This window comes from Lithobates pipiens, unplaced genomic scaffold (assembly GCF_037356315.1).
Source record: "Lithobates pipiens isolate NorthernLeopardFrog02 unplaced genomic scaffold, aLitPip1_a1.2 Scaffold_16, whole genome shotgun sequence".
In the NCBI taxonomy this organism is placed as follows: Eukaryota; Metazoa; Chordata; class Amphibia; order Anura; family Ranidae; genus Lithobates; species Lithobates pipiens.
In genome coordinates this window covers 161,543,525-161,553,558 of record NW_027507748.1, presented here as the reverse complement: position 1 = coordinate 161,553,558, position 10,034 = coordinate 161,543,525, and positions in this window count along the sequence as shown.

The window sequence follows — 10,034 nt, the reverse complement described above, 5'->3', positions numbered from 1 at the left end:
AAAGAGTTGTGCAAGACACTTTTTCTTTTTTTTTTTTTTTAAGTGCCTGTGCCATTTGGTGTTATTTGATAGTATTTTTTGGAGGTCACCCTTTGTGACTTGAAGGGGTTTCCAAGTACAAGTTGAACTTGTATGTATTGTCTTTAAAAAAACTTCCCTAAATTCTTCTTATTACATCAGTGTGTACAGCTATTTTTTTGTATCTGGAAGATTTCAGCAAGCATCAATCAGCTTTACACCAGATATTTTATAGTTTTCATTGAAGACCAAGAATAAATGGATCATAGTAGTTGCTGACGTGCATACATCAGTAAAATGACAGTACAATGTCTGTATAAGACATTATTATTAAAACGGAGGGCCTGCCATGTGAACAAGAGTAGCCACATTTCATCTTGGCCCAGGTCATACTAGACTGAACCTAGTGGACAGTGACTGGACAGTGAAAAGAGTAGTAGCAGAGTGATGAGCTCATTTATCTCACTCTTTCTCCTCCTGGATAGGCTACATTCAAATGGGCGTTTGCGTGCAGATACTTTGCTTAACGCCCCCTCTGGATGCAGCAATGGCCTCTGCTATGACCACATACAAACTGGCTAATTACCTGCGGCCAATTTGTGTGTGGCCAAAACTCCACAGAAATGCTAACCCTGGATGCACACTGGCTGCATCCAGTGTTGGTTTTCACATGCAACTGCTTGGATGAGCAGTTATATATAAACAGCAGTGGTGCTTGCCATTGATTTGCACAGAGTACATACCTTACAGTCAATGCTGACGTCTACAGCTGTTTGCACTCCATGTGTGCCACAGCATTTACATCTGCCAGCAAGAATCTCCTGTTTCTTACCAGTGGCTGCACATCATGAACACCTGCGTGAATGTTGGCTACATATGCTTCTTGTTGCATGAGCTGAGTCACATGCCGAAGTAACAGAGGGTGCCAATTTTGAACAGTGCTCCAGAAATACAGGACAACCAACCCACTGATTGAAGCTTGCTGAACGCTTCACAAATTCTTCATAGGAAAGTGCTTTATACATTGCTCTCTCATATAGTGAAGCTCCTCAGTACAAACTAAAAATGTGTTCATTAAATATATTAGGTTGGCATACAAATGCAAATTTAAGCATGGTCTATTTGGACCAAATGTCAAGCAGAGAATATTTTATCCAAGAAATAACAGAGAAATATTTTAGCACATTGCCTAAATGTCACAATACGGGAAACTGTTTTATACCATGTTTTTCGTATGCCGGTTCGAGCATGTGAGCAATTTACCTGATCTAGCCTGTATTAGCAGGCTACTAAGTATTAATTTAAGTGTACCCTTTAAATCTATATAGACTAACCACAAAATTACACATTTTTAACAAGCTTTGAAGTAAAACACAATGGTCAGTTTATTTCTAATATTTGCTCATAACAATATTAATAATTATGATTAGAATTATTTACACATTATAGTATTGTGAAAACAAAATGTGAAGGAAGCTAGAGTAGAGTGGAGGCGATTAACAATGACTGGCACGTGCCGTAATATGAGCCACTTTCTACATGCTTGCTTAACTAGCACTACCTGTGACAAATAAAATTGGCACACACCAACACTTTGGTGAAAAACTGAGTTATCTTTGCAACAGTATTTGTGCCTCTCTGGTAATGGTGTAATGTTTTGTTATTTTTGTGTACGTGATTGGACATTTATAGAAACTCATAGCACTTTTAATGTGATTGGGTTTAGCTGATGCATCACTATGTTGAAATTGTCTTAAACCATTGTTAATTTGGCACATGAAAAAAGACACCATTATACAGTACACCACTGATGTATTTCCCTTAGTTGATTTCCCCCAAGGTGGGATTGCCCACCTTGCCCACTTGTGGGATTACCCAAATACTGCGGCACAGTGGTGTAGTGGTTAGCACTCTCACCTGGAAGTAACAAGGGTTGCTGGTTCGGATCCCAGCCACGACACCGCCTGCCTGGAGTTTGCATGTTCTCTCTGTGCCTGCGTGGGTTTCCTCTAGGTACTCCAGCTTCCTCCCACAATCCAAAGACATGCAGGTAGGTTAATTGGCTTCTGTTCAAAATTGACCCTAGTATATGAATGGGGACCTTGGATCGTGGGCTCCCTATGGGTAGGGACTGATGCAATGTACAGGAATAGGGACAATTGTAGACGCTCACTCAGATTGAACTGGATGGACTGGTGTCTTTATTCAACCTTACTAACTATGTAACTGTTTTGGAGAGGGTGAACAACATTTAAAAAAAGTGCATCTGTGCCCAGACTATATACTTTAAACTACATATTCTTAATGAGCAGGGAAGGGCTTAAAAATAAGCAGTTCTTGATCGCTCTAGTTTCTTTTAATGTAAAGTAATTATTTCTGCAAGATTCTCCAAAATTACAACAAAGGCTTAACAACAAGTACAGGATTAACCTCCTCGCGCCCGCCCTATGGCCGAATGACGGCAGTAGAGCAGGCGCCTTCGTCCGGGTTGTCGTCCCTGGACGGCGTGATGTTTACTTCCGCAATGTGCGCCGCCGCGGGCGCGCATCGCGGAAGTTCTGTGTTCGCCGTGTCCCCCGGGGACAGGCAAACACAGATCGCTGTAAACGGCCAATCACAGCGGCCGTTTACAGCGTGATCGGCGTATCCAATGGGAGATGATCTCATATGTTTACATATGAGATCATCTCTCAGCGCCGCTCTCCTTCCTCGCACAGACAGTGCGAGAGGGGAGAGATGAACGGCTGCAGCGGCAGCCGTTCTGACTGTGAAAGAAAAAAAAGTAAAAAAAATAAAATAAAGTGCCATCCTCCCCTAGCAGTGCCATCCTCCCCTAGCAGTGCCATCCACCCCCAGCAGTGCCATCCGCCCCAGTGCCATCCACCCCAGTGCCACCTGCCCCCAGTGCCATCCACCCCAGTGCCATCCACCCCAGTGCTACCTGCCCCCAGTGCCATCCACCCCAGTGCTACCTGCCCCCAGTGCCATCCACCCCAGTGCTACCTGCCCCCAGTGCCATCCACCCCAGTGCTACCTGCCCCCAGTGCCATCCACCCCAGTGCTACCTGCCCCCAGTGCCATCCACCCCAGTGCCACCTGCCCCCAGTGCCACGTGTCGTCAGTGCCACGTGTCGTCAGTGCCACGTGTCAGTGCCACATAGTGCCATCTGTCATCAGTGCCATGTATCAGTGCCATTTGTCATCAGTGCCACCTGTCAGTGTCACGTGCCATCTGTTGTCAGTGTCACGTGTCATCAATGCCACTTATCAGTGCCATCTGTCATCAGTGTCACGCGTCATTGGTGCCACGTATTAGTGCCATCTGTCACCGGTGGCACGTATTAGTGCCACGTATTAGTGCCACGTGTCATCAGTGCCACGTATTAGTGCCACGTGCCATCAGTGCCACGTATTAGTGCCACGTGTCATCAGTGCCACGTATTAGTGCCACGTGTCATCAGTGCCACATATTAGTGTCATCTGTCATCAGTGCCACATATTAGTGCCATCTGTCATCAGTGCCACGTATAAGTGTCATCATTGCCACGTATCAGTGCCATCTGTCATCAGTGTCACGTGTCATTGTCCTGGTATTTCAAAAGTGTAATAAATAGTCAACAAGTTAGATGTGTAATTTATGCTTCTAGAACACGTGATGGCGCTCCCTGCATGTTGGGCCTCTCTATGTGGCCAGGCTGTGAAAAAGTCCCACACATGTGGTATTGTAATATTCAGGAGGAGTAGCAGAATTTTTTGGGGGTGTCATTTGTGGTATACACATGCCACGTGAGAGAAATAACCTATTACAATGACAATTTTGTGGAGAAAAATAAAAAAAATGAAAAATCTTCATTTTGCAAAGAATTGTGGGAAAAAAATGACAACATCAAAAAGCTCACCATGCCTCTTACTAAATACCTTGGAATATCTACTTTCCAAAAAGGGGTCATTTGGGGGGTATTTGTACTTTTCTGACTTGTTCGGGTCACAAGAAGCGAGATAGGCCACCAGTACATCAGATGTGATCAATTTTGTGCGATTCGCACCACAGCTTGTAGACGCTCTAACTTTCACAAAGACCAAATAATATCCACTAATTTGGGTTATTTTTACCAAAGATATGTAGCAGTATAAATTGTGACCAAAATTTATGAAGAAAAATTAATAATTTGCATAATTTTGTCACAGAAACAAAGAAATATGCGTTTTTTTCAAAATTTTCGGTCTTTTTTCATTTATAGCGCAAAAAATAAAAACCCCAGAGGTGATCAAATACCACCAAAAGAAAGCTCTATTTGTGGGAAAAAAAGGACAAAAAATTCATTTGGGTACAGTGTTGCATGACTGAGTAATTGTCATTCAAATTGTGAGAGCACCGAAAGCTGAAAATTGGTCTGGGCAGAATGGTGTTTAAGTGCCCAGTAAGCAAGTGGTTAATACGTTTTCTTGTTTTTAAAAAAAGCTTAGAAGCCCCTACTGGTTATTTAGAGTAAAGATCTGGCAGTGGCAAGCTGCTAAGATTATGTTGTCATAATAAAAAGACCAAGTGCTTTTGTTGTGAAATTTGGAAATCAATTACTTCACAATGCTTATACATATAAAGATTAGTGATATTTTTTTTTAAAGCTCTTTTAGTGTTTGTTTGGAAACTGTAATGTGCATGATCTGGGCACATGTTTACCTTAAGGTGATATGATTTATGTATATTCTAAAACCACAAATCTCCATAAAAATGGAGACCCTAGCAGTGCTCAAATAGTTAAATTCACCATATGTTGAAAACAAGGGGGAAACTCCAGAAACTCATAACCGTGGCTTATAGATATGAGCCAAAACCCTTGAATGTCAAGTGTTTAGTGCTATTTAACCATTTTTTATGACATTGCTAGCCTTGTTTTCACTCCAGTTATTAGATTGTTTTAACAAGGCTTTAATATGTACATTTTCTCTACTTTTTCCCAGATAAAGTGTCCAAAAATCAGCACTGTCCACCTACCTATTGCTTGTATAACAGTTTTTATAATGGTTTATGCAGAAATATACATGATGTATAATGGAGATGCCATTGTCTTCATGCTTGCCAAACAGCAAGACTCTAACTTGGCGTTGTAAAAAATTGCAATATAAACACATAGAAAGGAGTAATATTCAGCAACACATCAATGTTTGTCTGAAAGAATGATACCAAACATCAGTATAAGCATAGGCTGAGTTGTCATCCCTGTGGTCGGATAATCTACCCAGGCTGCACAGATCTGGAAGTAGCAGGGAAGGGTAATTACTACATAAAATTCTGAATAAAAATGTAGTTTCAATAGATGAACTTATTTATTTTAGGCAATGTATTTGCAAACCTAAGGTAAATTATGTGAGGGTACATGGACCAATGGCTTACTGTACATGTTAGTGTTTGTTAGACGCTGGTAGGTTAAATAACCCATGTAATTTGTCTATATATTAAGAATTCCATGGTGGAGTTCCACTAGTTGGAGTTCAAACACTGGCTATGGGCTACACTAAGCAAAAAGCTCAAATTCTTCTTTTAGCATTCCATGCAATGTAAAATAATTGAATAGAAGGGAAATGCGAGCAAAGAGCTTTAAGAGTCTGACTCTTTAGAATGGCTGCTTAAATGAACTACTAATAATATTTGGAGGTGCAATGTAATTAAAATTAAAGATGAATTCTTACAATGCATGCAGAGGATAAAGCCTAACACTTTAAACTTCTACACTTGTCTCTTCATCCAAACATTATTTCACTGATATTATGCACAAGGCCACCACATAAATCCTCCTTGCAAGCTAGTAATCTGGCATTCTGGGAACACAAATTGATGGCCTTTTATAAATATACAGACTTCCTATTTTGTAATTACCCACTGTAAGATCCTTGATGCCTTCCACTTGGAGACACACAGGGAATGTGCAATGCTCTAAATCATGCTGCAGAAGCAGTAGCTCTGCTTAGCACCAAATAGTGTGAAATGATGAAGCAATGGAAGCAATGAAAAATTAATACAAAAACTCAGCTAAGGTACACTCTAGTAAAATATAAATGTAAGAATTTACATGCATTTGTAGCACACATCCTTACCCAATCATGACCAGTAATTCTGCTTTTCATGCAGACATAGCTTTAGTAAACCAAGCACTTACTGCTTGATGCCAAACGCCAGGCCCTCCCTATCCAAGAGCCCCATTTATGTTCTCCTCAGTGTGTTTTTTTTAATATATTTTATTATTTTTACATTACATTTTTCTGGTGTAGTCTGGCCAGTCAGGTGATTTGCTGTGTCCTCTTCCTCCCCAGAAGTGAGTGGTCCTAAATGATGTGGAAAATGGTGCAGATGTGGTGACATCAGTGCCGTTTTCTGCATCAATATACTGTGAATATGCTGTGCTCAGGGGATGGGACAATGACACCCTCTTTCCTTAGTCTTCCAGGTTAAGTGATGCTCACTGCCATTCAACTTAGAAGAGTGACATTGTGTGGCAAAAAAATTGTACTGTGGTGGATAGCTTAAGGTTAAAGGTGAGTATTGCAGCCCAAGCTGATTTTTGTTAAAATCTTCTGGATCCTCTGGTATTCTGTGAACATCAGTTGTTGAACAAGTTTAATAGCAGACCAGATATTTTCTGGCCAGCCCACGGGAAGCTCCACATACCCAGATAGTAAGTTACAAGCACAATCATATGACCCAAAGTAACAGACCCACATAGGAACATATCATTTTGCCCTGTATTCTAGTTGCACTGGAGTAAATAATGTCCAGGTTAGGATGAAGGAACTTCTGATATTATCATAGCTACAAAACCTAACATTGGCAATTTACTGACTGATTTCATGTGTTGCCTAGTGGTGGTTTTCAAGATTATTTGAGGGTGTGGCCTTCCAGACTTAAACACATTTGCAGTGTTTACTGGATTGCATTCGCAATTGATTTTACCTGTTGCTTAGAGTTGCCATTTAAGCCTTGGGGTAGGCAAAGCCTTTAGTGTGAGGCTTTCTGCTTATATATGCTTTTACTGTACAGTCTTAGTTCTTGGCACAAAGAAACCCCATACTCTTTAGACTAGAGCCATGTAACTCACTGTCTATATAATTAAACATATTTCATCTATAGTTTAATAAAGGTGTTCATCATCTTTATACACTTGCCTGTGCAGCTTACTGAATGTACTTAATCTCAGAATTTACCACTAATTATGCGTTGTAGAATATTAGGAAATGCAATGATTATTTACTGTTAATTTTATGTTGATTCATGGTTATTGATTTATAAACATTGCAAACTTGCACAGGAAACAAGTGGCCTTTCTGAAGTGTCTACAAAAAATGAATCCTAGATGTGCAATTTCCATTGGAAACATGCTCGAGGGTACTGTTTGTAAATTTAAAGAACAGCTTGTATAAAACAGGCATTTCCTTTCTGCATGAATACAGACTTGAACATTATACTAGTATCTGTTTTGTATTTACCCAGAAAAAAAAGTTTATTGAAATTGTTTGTGCTCATGTAAAATGCATTAACATCTATTGTTTTATTGGATAAAAACAAAACAATATAAAAGAAGCTGATAAGCAAAAAGTAATTATGTGCAAATGTTTTATTGCATGGCTATATTTGTCTCTTGATTCTTAATTTTTAAAACAATACTTCCTTCCCTTGAAATTCCCTAACACCGCTTGGTGTTTGTGTGTGTAATATATATAGTACTGTACAACCCTTTTTAGGCATTTGTAAAAGTAAATGCTGTAAATTGAGGATGCCTTAAGATATAATGAATCATTTTTATATCTCAAATGTCAAACCACATAAAAAGTGCATAAGCAGAAAACTGAATCTAATGAATGTTTGGTGTGTCCACCCTTTGCTTTTTTGAAAAACCGTATCCTTTATCCTAGGTACACTTGCATGCATTTAAAGTTCCTGTATCTCCAAAACGGGCAGGCAGTTACACTCAATGAACTACCTAGAGCAGTGATGGCAAACCTTGGCACCCCAGAATTTTTGGAACTACATTTCCCATGTTGCTCATGCACTCTGCTGTGTAGTTGGGAAATGTAGTTCCAAAACACCTGGAGTGCTAAGGTTTGCCATCACTGACCTAGAGCAATCAACAGCGTCCTGGTAGTTTATTGAGAACTACCAACTGACAGTCACAAAGGTTACTTTACTTACATTCCTAAAGGTACTTTTAGTTTTCCCATTCATGGAACACTTTTTTTAGATTGTGACAGCTAGCGGGGGGAGGGAAAGAAGATCCCTCGCTCACTGCCAAAAACTAAAGAGCGGGGGCTGGCGCATTTATAACATGTTACAGGTTACAAATGCACTAGCATTTGTAACCTGTAACACCCTGAATATGGGTGTGGCATGTCACAAATGGTGAACTTATACTTTATGAATTTTGCAAGTATATGGTCTAGTGTATGAATAAATCATGCTAATGATTGACAAAATAACATATAGGTCAAAATAGTCATTGAATCAAATGGAATCAGCTGTGTAGGTGACATGGAATTGGGTGAGGAAAAGCCATGTTCTGCTATCTAGGTCACTAAATATAGTTTAATGTTCAAGGGTTCTCAGGGTTAGATTTTTGGCAGGCGCTACAGCTCCCTCCTATTTTTTAATTTTTTTTTGTACTTTAGGCATTCCAGCAAGGTTTTGACATCCATTGATGTTTAAGTCTCACTGCATAGACCATGGTCCCCTTCCTCATACCCTCCCAAAGATATATCTGCTACTAATCCCCCCCCCCCCCCAAGGCCCAGCCTCAATAAATGGGAACTGGAACTTAATAGGACCTTCACACCAACCAGAAACAGAATATCATACACTGCTCTGAAGTCCTCCACATGTACTCATATTCAGGAAACTAACAACAAGTTGCTCACGCACTGGTATTAGTTTTGCATAATTCATTTCCTGGGGCCTCGTATAGGTGATGTAGATGCCGAGCGAAATAGGGGATGCTACTGCACATTTTTTGGTTTTGCCTGAAATTTTACCATTTCTGGACAGAGGAGCGAAGACTCATCCAGTGACTCACAGACTTTCTGGTCCCGGATGATCTTCCCTTTTTCCTGCTCCATTGTGCACAAATCCCTGTCAAGACCTAGAAACCAGTCATCAATCACATGCTTAATGCTGCCAAAGCCTGTGTCACTTTAAGTTGGATGGATCCAAACCCTCCTTCCATCTTAATGGGGCTCAACAAAGTTGGGAGCATCAACGTGATTTAGTACTTACCGCCCAAAACAGGCAAGAACAATACACAAAAACATGGACATATTGGAACATTTTTGTCTATTCTGAAGAGGGCAAGGCTCTTCTGAGGATTCACATCTTTCTGACCTTCAAACTAACACACATCAGCATAGCATCTTTACCCCCCTTTTTTTTCCTCCTCCTTTTTTTCCTCTCCTTCCCCAGCCCATACCCACCTTTCTTGTGGTTTCCATACCCCCTGTGGCTCCCTCTTATTCAATTATAGAAATTTAAGGAACCGACTAGGAAAGTACTATAGCTGGCAATATTGTCTTTGGTTGTCTCCTTGACTTTAGAGAGAGGTTTCCATTTCTTTGGCCTACGTGGCTTTTAGCCAATGTTTAAGAAGCTCTCTATTCTACTAAAAAAGAAAATCTGCAGGATCACACGTTTGCAGGAGTGTTGGACGCCTGGACCCCACTGCACTTTATAGTTCAACCAACCAGCAGAACACATTAGTCATTTAGGGGTCAGTAGTTAAAACCACAGTGCTCAGTGGAGGACCAGGCATCCAACACAACTTGCAAGAGTGCTGCTGAATGCTGAAAATTCTGTAGTCACTGTACCTCTGCAAAAGAGCAAAGATCAACATCATGAGCAGTGAGATAAGTTGATATTGAGACAATTTTTTCTACACTGAGGCATTTTTTTAGGTTATTTTTCATGCAGAGGCACTTTAATTATAAAACATATAACCAATAATTTAATTGTACAGGGTAGTTTTAGATGTGCGTCTAAA